Here is a 15,392-nt window from a genome sequence, read left to right as displayed (position 1 = left end):
CATTTAAAAATAGTTACTTTAATATTTCTTAACTGGGGAAGGGCTGGTCCAAACCCAGTTATTATAGCATGGTTTGAAGCAGAAGTTGTATTTTTTATTTTTAGGAATTGCTTTTTATAATTTAAGTTTGTAATTGTATTAAATATTTACATGATTCCAAGTCAAATCTACCAAACAAGATTATCCACAGAAATCTAGCTTGTAATTCTGTGCCTTCTACTCTATTCTCTTTATCTCTTTATATTTAGCAACTTAAAATAATGGTGATGGTTTATTTTTTATTCTTTCTTTTTAATATAAGCAGGTGTGTGTGTCTGTGTATGTTTCATATTCACCCTTTACTTACACAGTAGTACACTCTAAATACTTTCCTCTAGCTTGCATTTTTTAAATGTAACTATGTATTCTGATGATCACTCCACACTAGTATAAAGGGATAGTGCTCATTCCTCCTTTACAGTTGCACAGTCCTCAGTTGTAAGAATGTCTAACTTGTCCTGTTTTGCTCAGGATTTCCCGGTTTTAGCATTGAAAGTTCTGGACAAACCAAGCAGGTTGGTTACCCAGTATGAGTATATTATAGTTTGTTCGATTAGTCTTTCTTGGATAGAGATTTAGATTGTTTCCAATCTTTTAATACCACAAATAGTTCTTCAGCGAATAGCCTTGTGCATACATCTCTTCATATTTTACCAGTGTATTTTTTGTTGTATTTTTTAAAAATAGGATTGCTGGTTCAAAGGTAAATGTGTATGTAATTTTTCCAGATATTGTCAAATTCTTCTCCATAGGGATTGCATAATTTTGCATTTATACCAGCAGATCTCGAGAGACTGTTTCTTCAGAGATTTACCAGCAGAGAATTTGTCCAACTTTTATCTTTTTCCAGTTGAATAAGTGTGAAGTTATACCCCCAGATATAGTTTTAAAATGTACACTTTTCTTATTATGAGCAAGTTTGAGTATATTTCATAAGGTTAAGAGCCACTTGCACTTCTTTCTTTGTGGACTGTTGGTACAATTCTGCAGCCTATTTTCATATAGGCTTATTGAACTTTTTCCTCTCCAATTTTAGAAGCTCTTTATATATTAGATATATGAATTCTTTCTCTGTGACATAAGCTGTAAATATTATTCCCAGTTGGTCATTTATCTTTACCCTTTGCTTGTAACATCTTTTGCTATACAAAAATTTTTTGAATGAAATCAATTTATATTTTCTCTTACTGCTTATAGATTTTGAATACAGTTAGTAATGATTTCTCCATTCCCAGGCTATAGAGGAAGCCAACTATGCTTTCTTCCAGTACTTGTATGGTTTCATATTCTTACACTTACATTTCTGATCCATTTGGGATTTATCTTGGTGAATGACATGAGGAATGAATCCAATTTTAGCTTTTTTTATATGACTATATGACTCTCTAATTATCTCAATATCTAAAAGTCTATTACTTTCCCACTGATTTGAGCTGTTGCCTTTATAATATTTTACATTTGCATATGCAATTGGGTCTTTTTCTGACTTTCCTATTCTGTTTCATTTCACTTATAGAGGCTTTATAGCATGCTTTAGTATCTGTTAGGGTAAGCCTTCCTCTTTGTTCTTCCTTTTTGATTTTCCCCACTATTCTGATTTGTTGTTCTTCCCAATGAACTTTATAATCAATTTGTTCAGCTGCAGAAAAAAAGAAAACCTGATGGCATTTTTATTAGGATTGCCTAGAGTTCATAAATTAACCTAGGGACAATTATCATTTTTATGGTGTGAATGCTTTCTATCTAAGAACACAGTATCAGATGACATTTTTTATGACCTCACCAGATTAGGGAGTTGATGAAATGCTCTGTTAATCATGCAGCCAAGGACCACTGGGTTTTACAACTCCTCCTGAACCCATGCCTATGCTACCTCCTCCAGGTAGCCTGCTTTGTTTTCTAGGGAAATGATCTCTCCAGTCTCACATTCACAATTTTGACCATAGGTTCTATCTGTATATACGTGTACTCTATTTTCTCTTCTGGGCTAAGAGTTCTCTGGGAACTGGGTATGTATTGTAAATCACTATAATACTAATAAATGCTAAGTTAAGAGTAGGGTCTCTGAGCTGGGCCCTTCATGTCTGTTATCTCACAGCCTTTCCCAGTTATCTCACAGCCAAAGCTAGCCCGTGTGCTTGGTCAACCTGGAAATTTTAAACATTCCAGTTTAGTTGCCAGCATTTAAAAATTCTGAGATTTGACCCCAAAATATAAATGTTCAGATTCTTTAACAGGAAAAGAAGTTGGCCGGGCACAGTGGCTCATGCCTGCAATAGCACTTTGGGAGGCTGAGGTAGGTGGATTGCTTGAGCTTAGGAATTCAAGACCAGCCGGGGAAACATGGCAAAACCCTGTCTCTACAAAAAATACAAAAACTAGGTGTGTGTGGTCGTGCACACCTATATTCCTAGCTACTCAGGAGGCTGAGGTGGGAGGATCAACTGAGCCTGGGAGGTCGAGGCTGCGGTGAGCTGTGAGTACGCCACTGCACTCCATCCAGCCTGGGTGATAGGGAGACCCTGTCTCAAAAGAAAAAAAAAAAGAAAGAAAAAAATTAAAAGAAGTTCTGGCCATGCTGGGCCACATTTCTATAAGGCACCAACAACTAGTTAGATATGAGTACAAGCTTAGCTCAGAGATACTGTGGGTTCACTTCCAGACCACTGCAATAAAGCAAATATTTCAATAAAGTGAGTCACACTTTTTTTAGTTCCAAATAAAAAAGTTATATTTATACTATGTTATATAAAAAGTTATGTTTACGCTATACTGTAGTTTTTTAAATGTCCAATAGTACTATGTCTAAAAAAAGTACATCTCTTAATTAAATACTTTATTGCTTAAAAAAAAGATCATCTGAGCCCTCAGCAAGTTGTAATCTTTATTATTATTATTATTATACTTTAAGTTCTGGGATACATGTGCAGAACGTGCAGGTTTGTTACATAGGTATACACGTACCATGGTTGTTTGCTGCACCCATGAACCCATCATCTACATTAGGTATTTCTCCTAATGTTATCCCTCCTCTTGCCCCCTACCCCACCGACAGGCCCTGGTGTGTGATGTTTCCCTCCCTCTGTCCATGTGTTCTCATTGTTCAGCTGCCACTTATGAGAACATGTGATATTTGGTTTTCTGTTCCTGTGTTAGTTTGCTGAGAATGATGGTTTCCAGCTTCATCGATGTCCCTGCAAAGGACATGAACTCACTCTTCTTTATGGCTGCATAGTATTCCATGGCATATATGTGCCACATTTTTTTTAAATCCAGTCTATCATTGATGGGCATTTGGGTTGGTTCCAAGTCTTTGCTATTGTAAATAGTGCTGCAGTAAACATACATGTTCATGTGTCTTTATAGTAGAATGATTTATAATCCTTTGGGTATATACCCAGTAATGGGATTGCTGGGTCAAATGGTATTTCTAGTTCTAGATCCTTGAGGAATAGCCACACTCTCTTCCACAATGGTTGAACTAATTTACGTTCCCACCAACAGTGTAAAAGTGTCCCTATTTTTCCACATCCTCTTCAGCATCTGTTGTTTCCTGACTTTTTAATGATTGACATTCTAACTGGAGTGAGATGGTATCTTATAGCGGTTTTTTTTTTTTTTTTTTGAGACAGAGTCTCACTCTGTGCCAGGCTGGAGTGCAGTGGCACAATTTCCGCTCACTGCAACCTCCACCTCCCGGGTTCAAGTGATTCTCCTGCCTCAGCCTCCCACGTAGCTGGGACTACATGAGCCTACCACCATGCCCAGCTAATTTTTGTATTTTTAGTAGAGACAGGGTTTCACCATGTTGGCCAGGATGGTCTCGATCTTTTGACCCCGTGATCCGCCCGCCTCAGCCTCCCAAAGTGCTGGGATTACAGGCGTGAGACACTGCGCCCAACCATCTTATTGTGGTTTTGATTTGCATTTCCCTAATGACCAGTGATGGTGAGCTTTTTTTCATATGTTTGTTGGCTGCATAACTGTCTTCTTTTGAGAAGTGTCTGTTCATATCCTTTGCCCACTTTTTGATGGGGTTGTTTGTTGTTGTTTTGTAAATTTGTTTAAGTTCCTTGTAGATTCTGGATATTAGACCTTCGTCAGATGGATAGATTGCAAACATTTTCTCCCTTTCTGTAGGTTGCCTGTTCACTCCGATGATAGTTTCCTTTGCTGTGCAGAAGCTCTTTAGTTTAATTAGATCCCATTTGTCAATTTTGGCTTTTGTTGCCATTGCTTTTGCTGTTTTAGTCATGAAGTCTTTGCCCATGCCTGGGTCCTGAATGGTACTGCCTAGGTTTTCTTCTAGAATTTTTATGGTTTTAGGTCTTACATTTAAGTCTTTAATCCATCTTAAATTAATTTTTGTATAAGGTGTAAGGAAGGGGTCCAGTTTCAGTGTTCTGCATATGGCTAGACAGTTTTCCCAACACCATTTATTAAATAGGGAATTCTTTTCCCATTGCTTGCTTTTGTCAGGTTTGTCAAAGATCGGATGGTTGTAGATGTGTGGTGTTATTTCTGAGGCCTCTGTTCTGTTCCATTGGTCTATATATCTGTTTTGGTACCAGTACCATGCTGTTTTGGTTGCTGTAGCCTTGTACTATAGTTTGAAGTCAGGTAGCATGATGCCTCCAGCTTTCTTCTTTTTGCTTAGGATTGTCTTGGCTATACAGGCTCTTTTTTGGTTCCATATGAAATTTAAAGTAGTTTTTTCTAATTCTGTGAAGAAAGTCAGTGGTAGCTTGATGGGAATAGCATTGAATCTACAAATTACCTTGGGCAGTATGGCCATTTTCACAATATTGACTCTTCCTATCCATGAGCATGGAATGTTTTTCCATTTGTTTGTGGCCTCTCTTATTTCCTTGAGCAGTGGTTGTAGTTCTCCTTGAAGAGGTCTTTCACATCCCTTGTAAGTTGTATTTCAAGGTATTTTATTCTCTTTGTAGCAATTGTAAATCATGAGTTCACTCATGATTTGGCTCTCTGTTTGTCTATTATTGATGTATAGGAATGCTTGTGGTTTTTGCACATTGAGTTTGTATCTTGAGACTTTGCTGAAGTTGCTTGTCAGCTTAAGGAGTTTTGGGGCTGAGATGATGGGGTTTTCTAAATATACAACCACGTCATCTGCAAACAGAGACAATTTGACTCCCTCTCTTCCTATTTGAATACCCTTTATTTCTTTCTCTTGCCTGATTGCCCTCGCCAGAACTTCCAATACTATGTTGAATAGGAGTGGTGAGAGAGGGCATCCTTGTCTTGTGCCAGTTTTAAAAGGGAATGCTTCCAGCTTTTGCCAATTTAGTATGATATTGGCTGTGGCTTTGTCATAAATAGCTCTTATTATTTTGAGATATATTCCATCAATATCTAGTTTATTGAGTGTTTTTACCATTAAGGGGTGTTGAATTTTATCAAAGGCCTTTTCTGCATCTATTGAGATAATCATGTGGTTTTTGTCATTGGTTCTGTTTATGTGATGGATTACGTTTATTGATTTGTATATGTTGAACCAGCCTTGCATCCTAGGGATGAAGCTGACTTTATTATGGTGGAAAAGCTTTTTGATGTGCTGCAGGATACAGTTTGCCAGTATATTTTTTTTTTTTTTTTTTTTTGAGATGGAGTCTCACTCTGTCACCCAGGCTGGAGTGCAGTGGCACGGTCTCGGCTCACTGCAACCTCCACCTCCTGGGTTCACACCATTCCCCTGCCTCAGCCTCCCAAGTAGCGGGGACTACAGGCACCCACCACCATGCCTGGCTAATTTTGTTTTTGTATTTTTAATAGAGATGGGGTTTTACTGCGTTAGCCAGGATGGTCTCAATCTCCTGACCTCGTGATCTGCCCACCTCGGCCTCCCAAAGTGCTGGGATTAAAGGCATGAGCCACCATGCCCGGCCTTGCCAGTATTTTATTGAGGATTTTCGCATTGATGTACATCAGGGATATTAGCCCGAAATTTGTGTGTGTGTGTGTGTGTGTGTGTGTGTGTCTGCCAGGTTTTGGTATCAGGAATGCTGGCCTCATAGGCCTCATAAAATGAGTTAGGGAGGAGTCTCTCTTTTTCTATTGTTCGGAATAGTTTCAGAAGGAATGGTACCAGCTTCTCTTTGTACCTCTAGTAGAATCTGGCTGTGAATCCACCTGGTCCTGGGCTTTTTTTGGTTGGTAGGCTATTAATTACTGCCTCAATTTCAAAAGTGATCATTGGTCTATTCAGGGATTCGACTTCTTCCTGGTTTAGTCTTGGGAGGGTATATATGTACAGGAATTTATCCATTTCTTCTAGATTTTCTAGTTTATTTGCGTAGAGGTATTTATAGGATTTTCTGATGGTAGTTTGTATTTCTGTGGGATCAGTGTGAGATCTCCTTTATCATTTTTTATTGTGTCTATTTGATTCTTCTCTCTTTTCTTCTTTATTAGTCTAGCTAGCAGTCTATCTATTTTGTTAACCATTTCAAAAAACCAGCTACTGAATTCACTGACTTTTTTGAAGGGTTTTTTGTATCTCTATCTCCTTCAGTTCTGCTCTGATTTTAGTTTTTTCTTGCCTTCTGCTAGCTTTTGAATTTGTTTGCTCTTGCTTTTCTAATTCTTTTAATTGTGATGTTAGGGTGTCGATTTTAGATCTTTCCCGCTTTCTCCATGGGCATTTAGTGCTATAAATTTCCCTCTAAATACTGCTTTAGCTGTGTCCCAGAGATTCTGGTACATTGTGTCTTTCTTCTCATTGGTTTCAAATAACTTATTTATTTCTGCCTTAATTTTGTTATTTACCCATTAGTCATTTAGGAGAAAGTTGTTAAGTTTCCATGTAGTTGTGCAGTTTTGAGTGAGTTCCTTAATCCTGAATTCTAATTTGATTGCACTGTGGTCTGAGAGACTGTTTGTTATGATTTCCATTCTTTTGCATTTGCTGAGGAGTGTTTAACTTCCAATTATGTGGTCAGGTTTAGAATAAGTGCTCTGTGGTGCTGAGAAGAATGTATATTCTGTTAATTTGGGGTGGAGAGTTCTGTAGATGTCTCTTAGGTCTGTTTGGTCCAGAGCTGAGTTCAAGTCCTGAATGTCCTTTGTAATTTTCTGTCTCGTTGATCTGTCTAATATTGACAGTGGGGTGTTAAAGTCTCCCACTATTATTGTGTGGGAGTATAAGTCTCTTTGTAGGTCTCTAAGAATTTGTTTTATGAATCTGGGTGCTCCTGTATTGGGTGCATATATATTTAGGATAGTTAGCTCTTCTTGTTGCATTGATCCCTTTACCATTATGTAATGCCCTCTTGTGTCTTTTTTGATCTTTGTTGGTTTAAAGTCTGTTTTATCAGAGACTAGGATTGCAACCTCTGCTTTTTTTTGCTTTCCATTTGCTTGGCAAATATTCCTACATCCCTTTATTTTGAGTTTATGTTTGTCTTTGCATGTGAGATGGATCTCCTGAATACAGCACACTGATGGGTCTTGACTTTTTATCCAATTTGCCAGTCTGTGTCTTTTAATTAGGGCATTTAGCCTATTACATTTAAGGTTAATATTGTTATGTGTGAATTTGATCCTGTCATTATAATGCTAGCTGGTTATTTTGCACATTAGTTGATGCCGTTTCTTCACAGTGTTGATGGTCTTTACATTTTGATATGTTTTTGCAGTGGCTGGCACTGGTTTTTCCTTTCCATATTTAGTGCTTCCTTCAGGAGCTCTTGCAAGGCAGGCCTGGTGGTGACAAAATCCCTCAGCATTTGCTTGTCTGTAAAGGATTTTATTTCTCCTTCATTTATGAAGCTTAATTTGGCTGGATATGAAATTCTGGGTTGAAAATTTTTTTCTTTAAGAATGTAGAATATTGGCCCCCACTCTCTTCTGGCTTGTAGGGTTTCTGCAGACAGACCGACTGTTAGTCTGATGGGCTTCCCTTTGTGGGTAACCTGACCTTTCTCTCTGGCTGCCCTTAACATTTTTTCCTTCATTTCAACCTTGGTGAATCTCATGATTATGTGTCTTGGGGTTGCTCTTCTCAAGGAGTATCTTAGTGTTGTTCTCTGTATTTCCTGAATTTGAATGTTGGCCTGTATTGGTAGGTTGGGGGAAGTTCTCCTGGATAATATCCTGAAGCATGTTTTCCAGTTTGGTTCCATTCTCCCTGTCACTTTCAGATACACCAATCAAATGTAGGTTTGGTCTTTTCACATAGTCCCGTATTTCTTGGAGGCTTTTTCATTCCTTTTCATTCTCTTTTCCTCTAATCTTGTCTTCACACTTTTTTTCATTAAGTTGATCTTCAATCTCTGATAGCCTTTCTTCTGCTCGATCGATTTGGCTATTGATACTTGTGTATTCTTCACAAAGTTCTCATGCTGTGTTTTTCAGCTCTATCAGGTCGTTTATGTTCTTCTCTAAATTGGTTATTCTAGTTAGCAGTTCCTGTCACCTTTTATCAAGGTTCTTAGCTTCCTTGCATTGGGTTAGAACATGCTTCTTTAGCTCGGAGGAGTTTATTATTACCCATCTTCTGAAGCCTACTTCTGTCAATTCATCAAATTCATTCTCTGTCCAGTTTTGTTCCCTTGCTGGCAAGGAGTTGTGATCCTTTGGAGGAGAAGAGGCTTTCTGGTTTTTATAATTTTCAGCATTTTTGCGCTGGTTTTACCTCATCTTTGTGGATTTATCTACCTTTGATCTTTGATGTTGATGATCTTTGGATGGGTTTTTTGTGTGGGTGTCCTTTTTGTTGATGTTGATGTTATTGCTTTCTGTTTGTTAGTTTTCCTTCTAACAGTCAGGCCCCTCTTCTGCAGGTCTGCTGGAGTTTGCTGGAGGTCCATTCAAGACCTTGTTTGCCAGGGCATCACCAGTGGAGGCTGCAGAACAGCAAAGACTGCTGCCTGTTCCTTCCTCTGGAAGCTTCATCCCAGAGGGGCACCCACCAGATGCCAGCCAGAGCTCTCCTGTATGAGGTGTCTGTCGACCCCTGCTGGGAAGTGTCTCCCAGTCAGGAGGCAGGGGGTCAGGGACCCACTTGAGGAGGCAGTCTGTCCCTTAGCAGAGCTCAAGCACTGTGCTGGGAGATCTACTGCTCTCTTCAGAGCCAGCAGGCAGGAACATTTAAGTCTGCTGAAGCTGCACTTACAGCTGCACCTTCCCCCAGGTGCTCTGCCCCAGGGAGATGGGAGTTTTATCTATACACCGCTGACTGGAGCTGCTGTCTTTCTTTCAGAAATGCCCTGCCCAGAGAGGAGGAATCTAGACAGGCAGTCTGGCCACAAAGGATTTGCAGTGCTGTGGTGTGCTCTGCCCAGTTAAAACTTCCCAGTGGCTTTGTTTACATTGTGTGGGGAAAACTGCCCACTCAAGCCTCAGTAATGGCAGATGCCTCTCCCCCCACCAAGCTCAAGCATCCCAGGTTAACTTCAGACTGCTGTGCTGGCAGCGAGAATTTCAAGCCTGTGCATCTTAGCTTGCTGAGCTCTGTGGGGGTGGGATCTGCTGAGCAAGACCACTGGGCTCCCTGGCTTCAGTCCCCTTTCCAGGGGAGTGAACAATTCTGTCTCACTGGCGTTCCAGGTGCCACTGGGGAAAAAACAAAAACAAAACCAAAAAAAAAAAAACAAAAAACAAAACTCCTGCAGCTAGCTCAGTGTCTGTCCAAACGGCCGCCCAGTTTTGTGCTTGAAACCTAGGGCCCTGGTGGTGTAGGCACCCAAGGGAATCTCCTGGTCTGTGGGTTGCAAAGACCGTGGGAAGAGCATAGTATCTGGGCTGGCACAGTCCCTCATGGCACAGTCCCTCACAGCTTCCCTTGGCTAGGGGAGGGAGTTTCCTAACCCCTTGAGCTTCCTGGGTTAGGCGATGCCCCACCCTGCTTTGGCTCACCCTCCGTGGGCTGCACCCACTGTCTAATCAGTCCCAATGAGAAGAGCTGGGTACCTCAGTTGGAAATGCAGAAATCACCCACCTTCTGTGTTGGTCTCGCTGGGAGCTGCAGACCGGAGCTGTTTCTATTCAGCCATCTTGCCAGATCCCCAGGTGAATGTGCTTGAGTTGTAATCTTTTTCTGGTGGAGGATGTTGCCTTGGTATTCATGCTGATGGATCAGGGTAGTGGTAGCTGAAGGTTGGGGTGGCTGTGACAATTTCTGAAAACAAGACAATAATGAAGTTCACTGCATATATCAACTCTTCCTTTCCTGAAAGATTTCTCTGTAGCATGTGATAATGTTTGACAGCATTTTACCCTCAGTATAACTTCTTTCAAAATTGGAGACAATCCTCTCAAACCTTGCCACTGTTTTACCAACTACTTTTATGTACTATCCTAAATCCTTTACTGTTATTTCAGCAATGTTCATAGGATCTTCACCAGGAGTAAACTGTAACTAAAGAAACCACTTTCTTTGCTCATCCATAGGAAGTATCTTCACACTTGTTCAAGTTTTCTTATGAGATTGCTGCAATTCAGTTACATCTTTAGATTCCACTTCTAATTCTAGTTTTCTTACTGTTTCTACCACATCTGTAGTTACTTCCTTCACTGAAGTCTTGAACCCTTCAAAGTCATCCATGAGGGTTGAAGTCAACTTCTTCCAAACTCTTATTAATGTTATTTTAACTTCCTCCAATGAATCATAAATATTCATTTTTGATTTTGTTTTTTATTGAGACAGAGCCTTGCTCTGTTGTCCAGGCTGGAGTGCAGTGGTGTGATCTCGGCTCACAGCAACCTCCACCTCCTGGGTTCAAGTGAGTCTTGTGCCTCCACCTCCCGAGTAGCTGAGATTACAGACATGCACCATCACGCCCAGCTAATTTTTGTATTTTTAGTAGAGACAGGGTTTTGCCATGTTGGCCAGGCTGGTCTCAAACTCCTGTGATCCACCCACCTTGGCCTCCCAAAGTGCTTGGATTACAGGTGTGAGCCACTGTGTCCAGCTTGTTTGTTTTTTTTAGAGACTTGGTCTCACTATGTTGCCCAGGCTAGAGTGCAGTGGCTATTCGCAGGTTTGATCATAATGCACTACACCCTTGAACTCCTGGGCTCAAAAGATCCTCCTGCCTCAGCCTCCTGAGTAGTTGGGACTATAGGCATGTACCACTGCACCCAGCACAATTGTCCTTAATGGCATTTAGAATGATGAATTGTTTCCTGAAGATTTTCAACTTGCTTTGCCGAGATCCATCAGAGGAATCACTACCTATGGCTGCTATAGCCTTATAGAATATATTTCTTAAATAATAAGACTTGAAAGTCAAAATTGTTCCTTGATCTGTGGGTTGTAGAATGGATGTTAGGAGGCATAAAAACAACATTAGTCTCTTTATACATCTCCATCAAAGCTCTTGGGTTACCAAGTGCATTGTCAATGAGCAGTAATATTTTTAAATGAATCTTTTTTTCTGAGTAAGTCTGAACAGTGTGTTTAAAATATTCAGTAAAACATACTGTAAACAGATGAAATGTCATCAGGGCCTTGTTGTTCCATTTATAGAGCAAAGGCAAAGTAGATTTAGCATCATTCTTAAGGGCCCTAAAATTTTTGGAATGGTAAATAAGCATTGGCTTTAACTTAAAGTCACCAGCTGCATTAGCCCCTAACAAGAGTCCACTTGTCCTTTGTAGCTTTGAAGCCAGGCATCAACTTCTCCTCTCTCACTATAAAAGTCCTATGTCATCTTCTTCCAATTTAAGGCTGTTTCATCTACATTGAAAAGCTGTTGTTTAGTGTAGCCACCTTCATCAATTATCCTAGCCAGCTCTTCTGGATAATTTGCTGCAGCTTCTATAACAGCACTTGCTGTTTACCTTGTACTTTTATGTTATGGAGATGACTTCTTTCTTTAAATCTCATGAACTGATTGCTCCAGATTAGGCTTTGGCTTAAGAGAATGCTGTGGCTGGTTTGATCTTCTATCGAGATCACTCAAACTTTCTCCATATCAGCAATAAGGATGTTTTGCTTTCTTATCATTTGTGTATTCACTAGAGTAGCACTTTTAATTTCCTTCAAGAATTTTTCCTTTGCATTCACAACTTGGCTACCTATTTGGTGCAAGAGGCCTATCTTTTGGCCCATCTTGGCTTTCGACATGCCATCCACATTAAGCTTAATTATTTTTAGCTTTAGATTTAGATGTGCAACTCTTTCTTTCACTTGATCATTTAGAGGCCATTGTAGGGTTATTAATTGGCCTAATTTCAATGTTGTTGTCTTTCAGAGAATGGGGAGGCTGGAGGAAAGGGAGAGACACAGGGGAATGGCTGGTCGGTGGAGCTGTCAGAACACAAATGACATTTATTCATTAAGTTTGCCATCTCATGTGGTTGTGGCTTGTGGTGCCCCTAAACAATTTACAATAGTGACCTCAAAGATCACTAATCACAGATCACCATAACAAATATAATAATAATGAAAAATTTTGAAATACTATGAACATTACCAAAATGTGACACAGAGACACGAATGAGCATATACTGTTGGAAAAATGGCACCAATAGACTTGCTCAATACAGGTTTGCCACAAACCTTCAATTTGTAAAAAACACAGTATCTGTGAAGTTCAATGAAGCAGAGAGCAATAAAACGAGGTATGCCTGCACCTGCTGCCTCCTTCAGACCAGGCATGCACTCTGCAGTCTCCCACCCACCTCTCATTTCTGTCTGTGTTTCAGTCTGTGTTTCCTCTTCTTAAAACCACTGGAAAAGGAAGGAATACAATTCCTGGGCCTGGGACATAGTGGGTGCTCAGCAAATATTTGTGGAATGAATAAATCCCCACTTGCCAATCAGGTTCTGAGAGTCTCACTGACTTAGCAAAGGTCACATGACTAGTGTGGGTGGCAGAGAAAGGGATGCAAAGAGGCTCTGCCTGGCTGCACAGCCTAGGGAAGGCGTTTGACAGCAGTCCAAGTGCTGGCCCACATGTCCTTTCTCACCTATTAGCTGGTTAATGGCCGCAGACTTGGTCTCCAGCCCTTAACTATCTTGCTGCTCTCAGTTGGAACATTAGTAACCGCCCCATTAACACAGGCTCTCGGGAAGGAGGCCTTGGGCCTTGGGGAATAAATGAGCCCTGAGTGACTTTACAGCTCCACAGAGTCAGGTTTGAGTCTCTTTTCCTTTTTATTTCTCTTTCCATGTAGCTCCCCTAGGCCTCATCAAATCTGCTGACAGCTAGCACAGGGGAGCACTGTGAGAAGGCAGAGTGAGGGCTTCCCTAAGCAAGGTGGGGGCCCTGCACCCATGACCTAGGGGCTCCTTACAAGACCGCAGAGTGCATGCCTGGTCTGAAGGAGGCAGCAGGTGCAGGCATACTTCGTTTTATTGCTCTCCACTTCATTGAACTTCACAGATACTGTGTTTTTTTACAAATTGAAGGTTTGTGGCAAACCTGTATTGAGCAAGTCTATTGGTGCCTCTTTAGGGGGAAGAGCAGGGTCTTCAGGTTTCCTAGGCCTCTCATTCTCCCAGGATTGAGGTGCTTCATTGCCTTAAAAAAGAAGAGCTAATTGTTTTTTCATTCAACAAACAAGTACTGAGCATCTCCTCTAAGCTAGTAGTGAGGGCTGGGGAGAATTCAATAGACATGTTCCTGTATTCTAGTAGGAGAAGCAGAAAAATGAGCCTGCAAGAAAAAATGCTCTCTCACAGAAGGAAGGTGCTGTGGGAAGACCGAGTGGGAGGACCTGACTAATGCAGGGATGGGCAGCAAGGGCTCCCCTGGTGATACGGCTTTTGGCTTAGACCTAAATGATGAGCAGGAGGTGGCTAGGGAAGAGGGGGTTGGAGCAGCATCCCCCACGGAGAGGAAATGGAATGTGAGAAGACCCAGAGGCAGATGTGAGGAGCTGAAAGTGGCTTAGTGGGCTGGAGCACAGAGAGGAGGTGGCAAAGGAGAAGGCAGGAAGGCAATACAGGGGCCTGGTCAAGCAGCTAACAGCTGAATTGCTGCGAGCACTTACTATTTGCTGTATTAAATATTTTCTCTGTGTAACAGGATGTTGGGGAACCTCATTCTTTACCCTGAGATACGGGTACCTAGTTCCAGGGCAGAGGATCAAGAAGTAATGCTTTCCCCCTCTTCTGATGAGGACTGCCAGCAGTAGTGTCCAGAAGCATTCCCCAGGGAAAGCTGGAAGACAGAAGAATGAGTCCTATCACCCTGGTCAGCCCCTATATTCTTCTTTTGGTTTGCCATTGAAAACTAAGCCAGGTGTGGGTACGGTGGCGCACGCACAGTGCTAGGGCAGGAGGATTGTTTGAGGCCAGGAGTTCCAGGCCTCACGCTTGTAAAATAGTCACTGCACTCCAGCCTGGTTGGAGGCGGGGAGAAGAAAAGGAAAACTAAGAAGAAAAGCAGAATTGTGGCCAGGAACCAGCAGTGTTCCTGGTAAGTTTCCTTCCATCTCCGTCCCTGAACCCCATATCCTTCCCTTCAGCGAGTCAGAAGGTGAGGCTGTGTGGAAGGGCTTCCAGGGAATCTCTCCTGCAGTTTGAGGGATCCTGCAAGAAGGGGAGAGTGACAAGTCATTCTCAGCTGAACATTTGCTGAGTGGTGTAACCTGTAGGCCCAGTCTATGCTGCCATGGGAATGGAGTGTGGTGAGTGAGCTCATCATGTGGGTCCCCTGCTGGGTGTGGGTCCCCTCCTCAGCATGGGTCCCCTGGGGTTTGCGAGTAAACATGGAAACTGATGCTAGGAAGGGAGGACAGCTGGAGCTTCCTGGGCCGGCGGGTGAAGAGGGAGCTGGCGCGTGGTACGTGCCTGAGAACCCAAAGGACTGAGTGGTCAGGGGTTTCTGCAGCTCCTGGTAAAGGACACTGGGGGCTTCCAAAAGAGGCTGCAGTGGGTTGAGGAAGGCTCAGTGCACCCTGAGAAGAGAGGGACTAGTGTGGGCTGCCCCTCTCCGGGTGGTTCTCAGAGCTGCTAGTAAACTAAGTCAAATGCTACCCTAAGAAAAAGTAGACACATCACCAATACAAAGACCACCACAGCAGCAGAGGCTACCAGCACCATGTGGAAAGGCACTGGCCCTTTGGGAGGTGAGGGACACCTCTCTACCACTGCCAGGTGGTCAGATGTGTGACACATCCACTGCCTGCCTTGGATACTGGATGCTAGAGGAGGAAGGAGAGACCTAGAACAGAGATGGGAGGATGTAGACAATTGCTTTGAGATGCTAGGGAGGAGGGGGGTGAATGAGTAGGCCAAGTGCCTTCCCCACTTCTGGCCCTGTTTCTTGAGTCATGGGTCCAGCCCACACCAGGAGGAGGGAAGAAATGAGGTTTAAATCAAGCAGGAGTTTTACATTAGACTGGACTTTTCATGGCCAGAATGTTTTGGTATCTGCTGA

General features: G+C 42.0%; 1 protein-coding gene across 1 annotated transcript in view; it reads right to left on the bottom strand.

Annotated features, from left to right (window-relative positions):
• GALNT10 (polypeptide N-acetylgalactosaminyltransferase 10) overlaps positions 1-14,019 on the bottom strand; it is a 310,021-nt gene extending 296,002 nt beyond the window's left edge. Inside the window, exons 1-2 of the mRNA XM_063706890.1 lie at positions 14,002-14,019; positions 10,001-10,180 (exon numbers count right to left, since the gene is read on the bottom strand). The gene's annotated coding sequence lies outside the window, so the exon portion shown is untranslated. The remainder of the gene's footprint in view (positions 1-10,000; positions 10,181-14,001) is intronic.
• Positions 14,020-15,392: the final 1,373 nt, after the last annotated feature.

The sequence above is a fragment of the Gorilla gorilla genome, chromosome 4, assembly GCF_029281585.2.
Source record: "Gorilla gorilla gorilla isolate KB3781 chromosome 4, NHGRI_mGorGor1-v2.1_pri, whole genome shotgun sequence".
NCBI lineage: Eukaryota > Metazoa > Chordata > Mammalia > Primates > Hominidae > Gorilla > Gorilla gorilla.
Note: the sequence above shows the minus strand (reverse complement) of the source record. Positions and strands in the feature narration are given on the sequence as shown.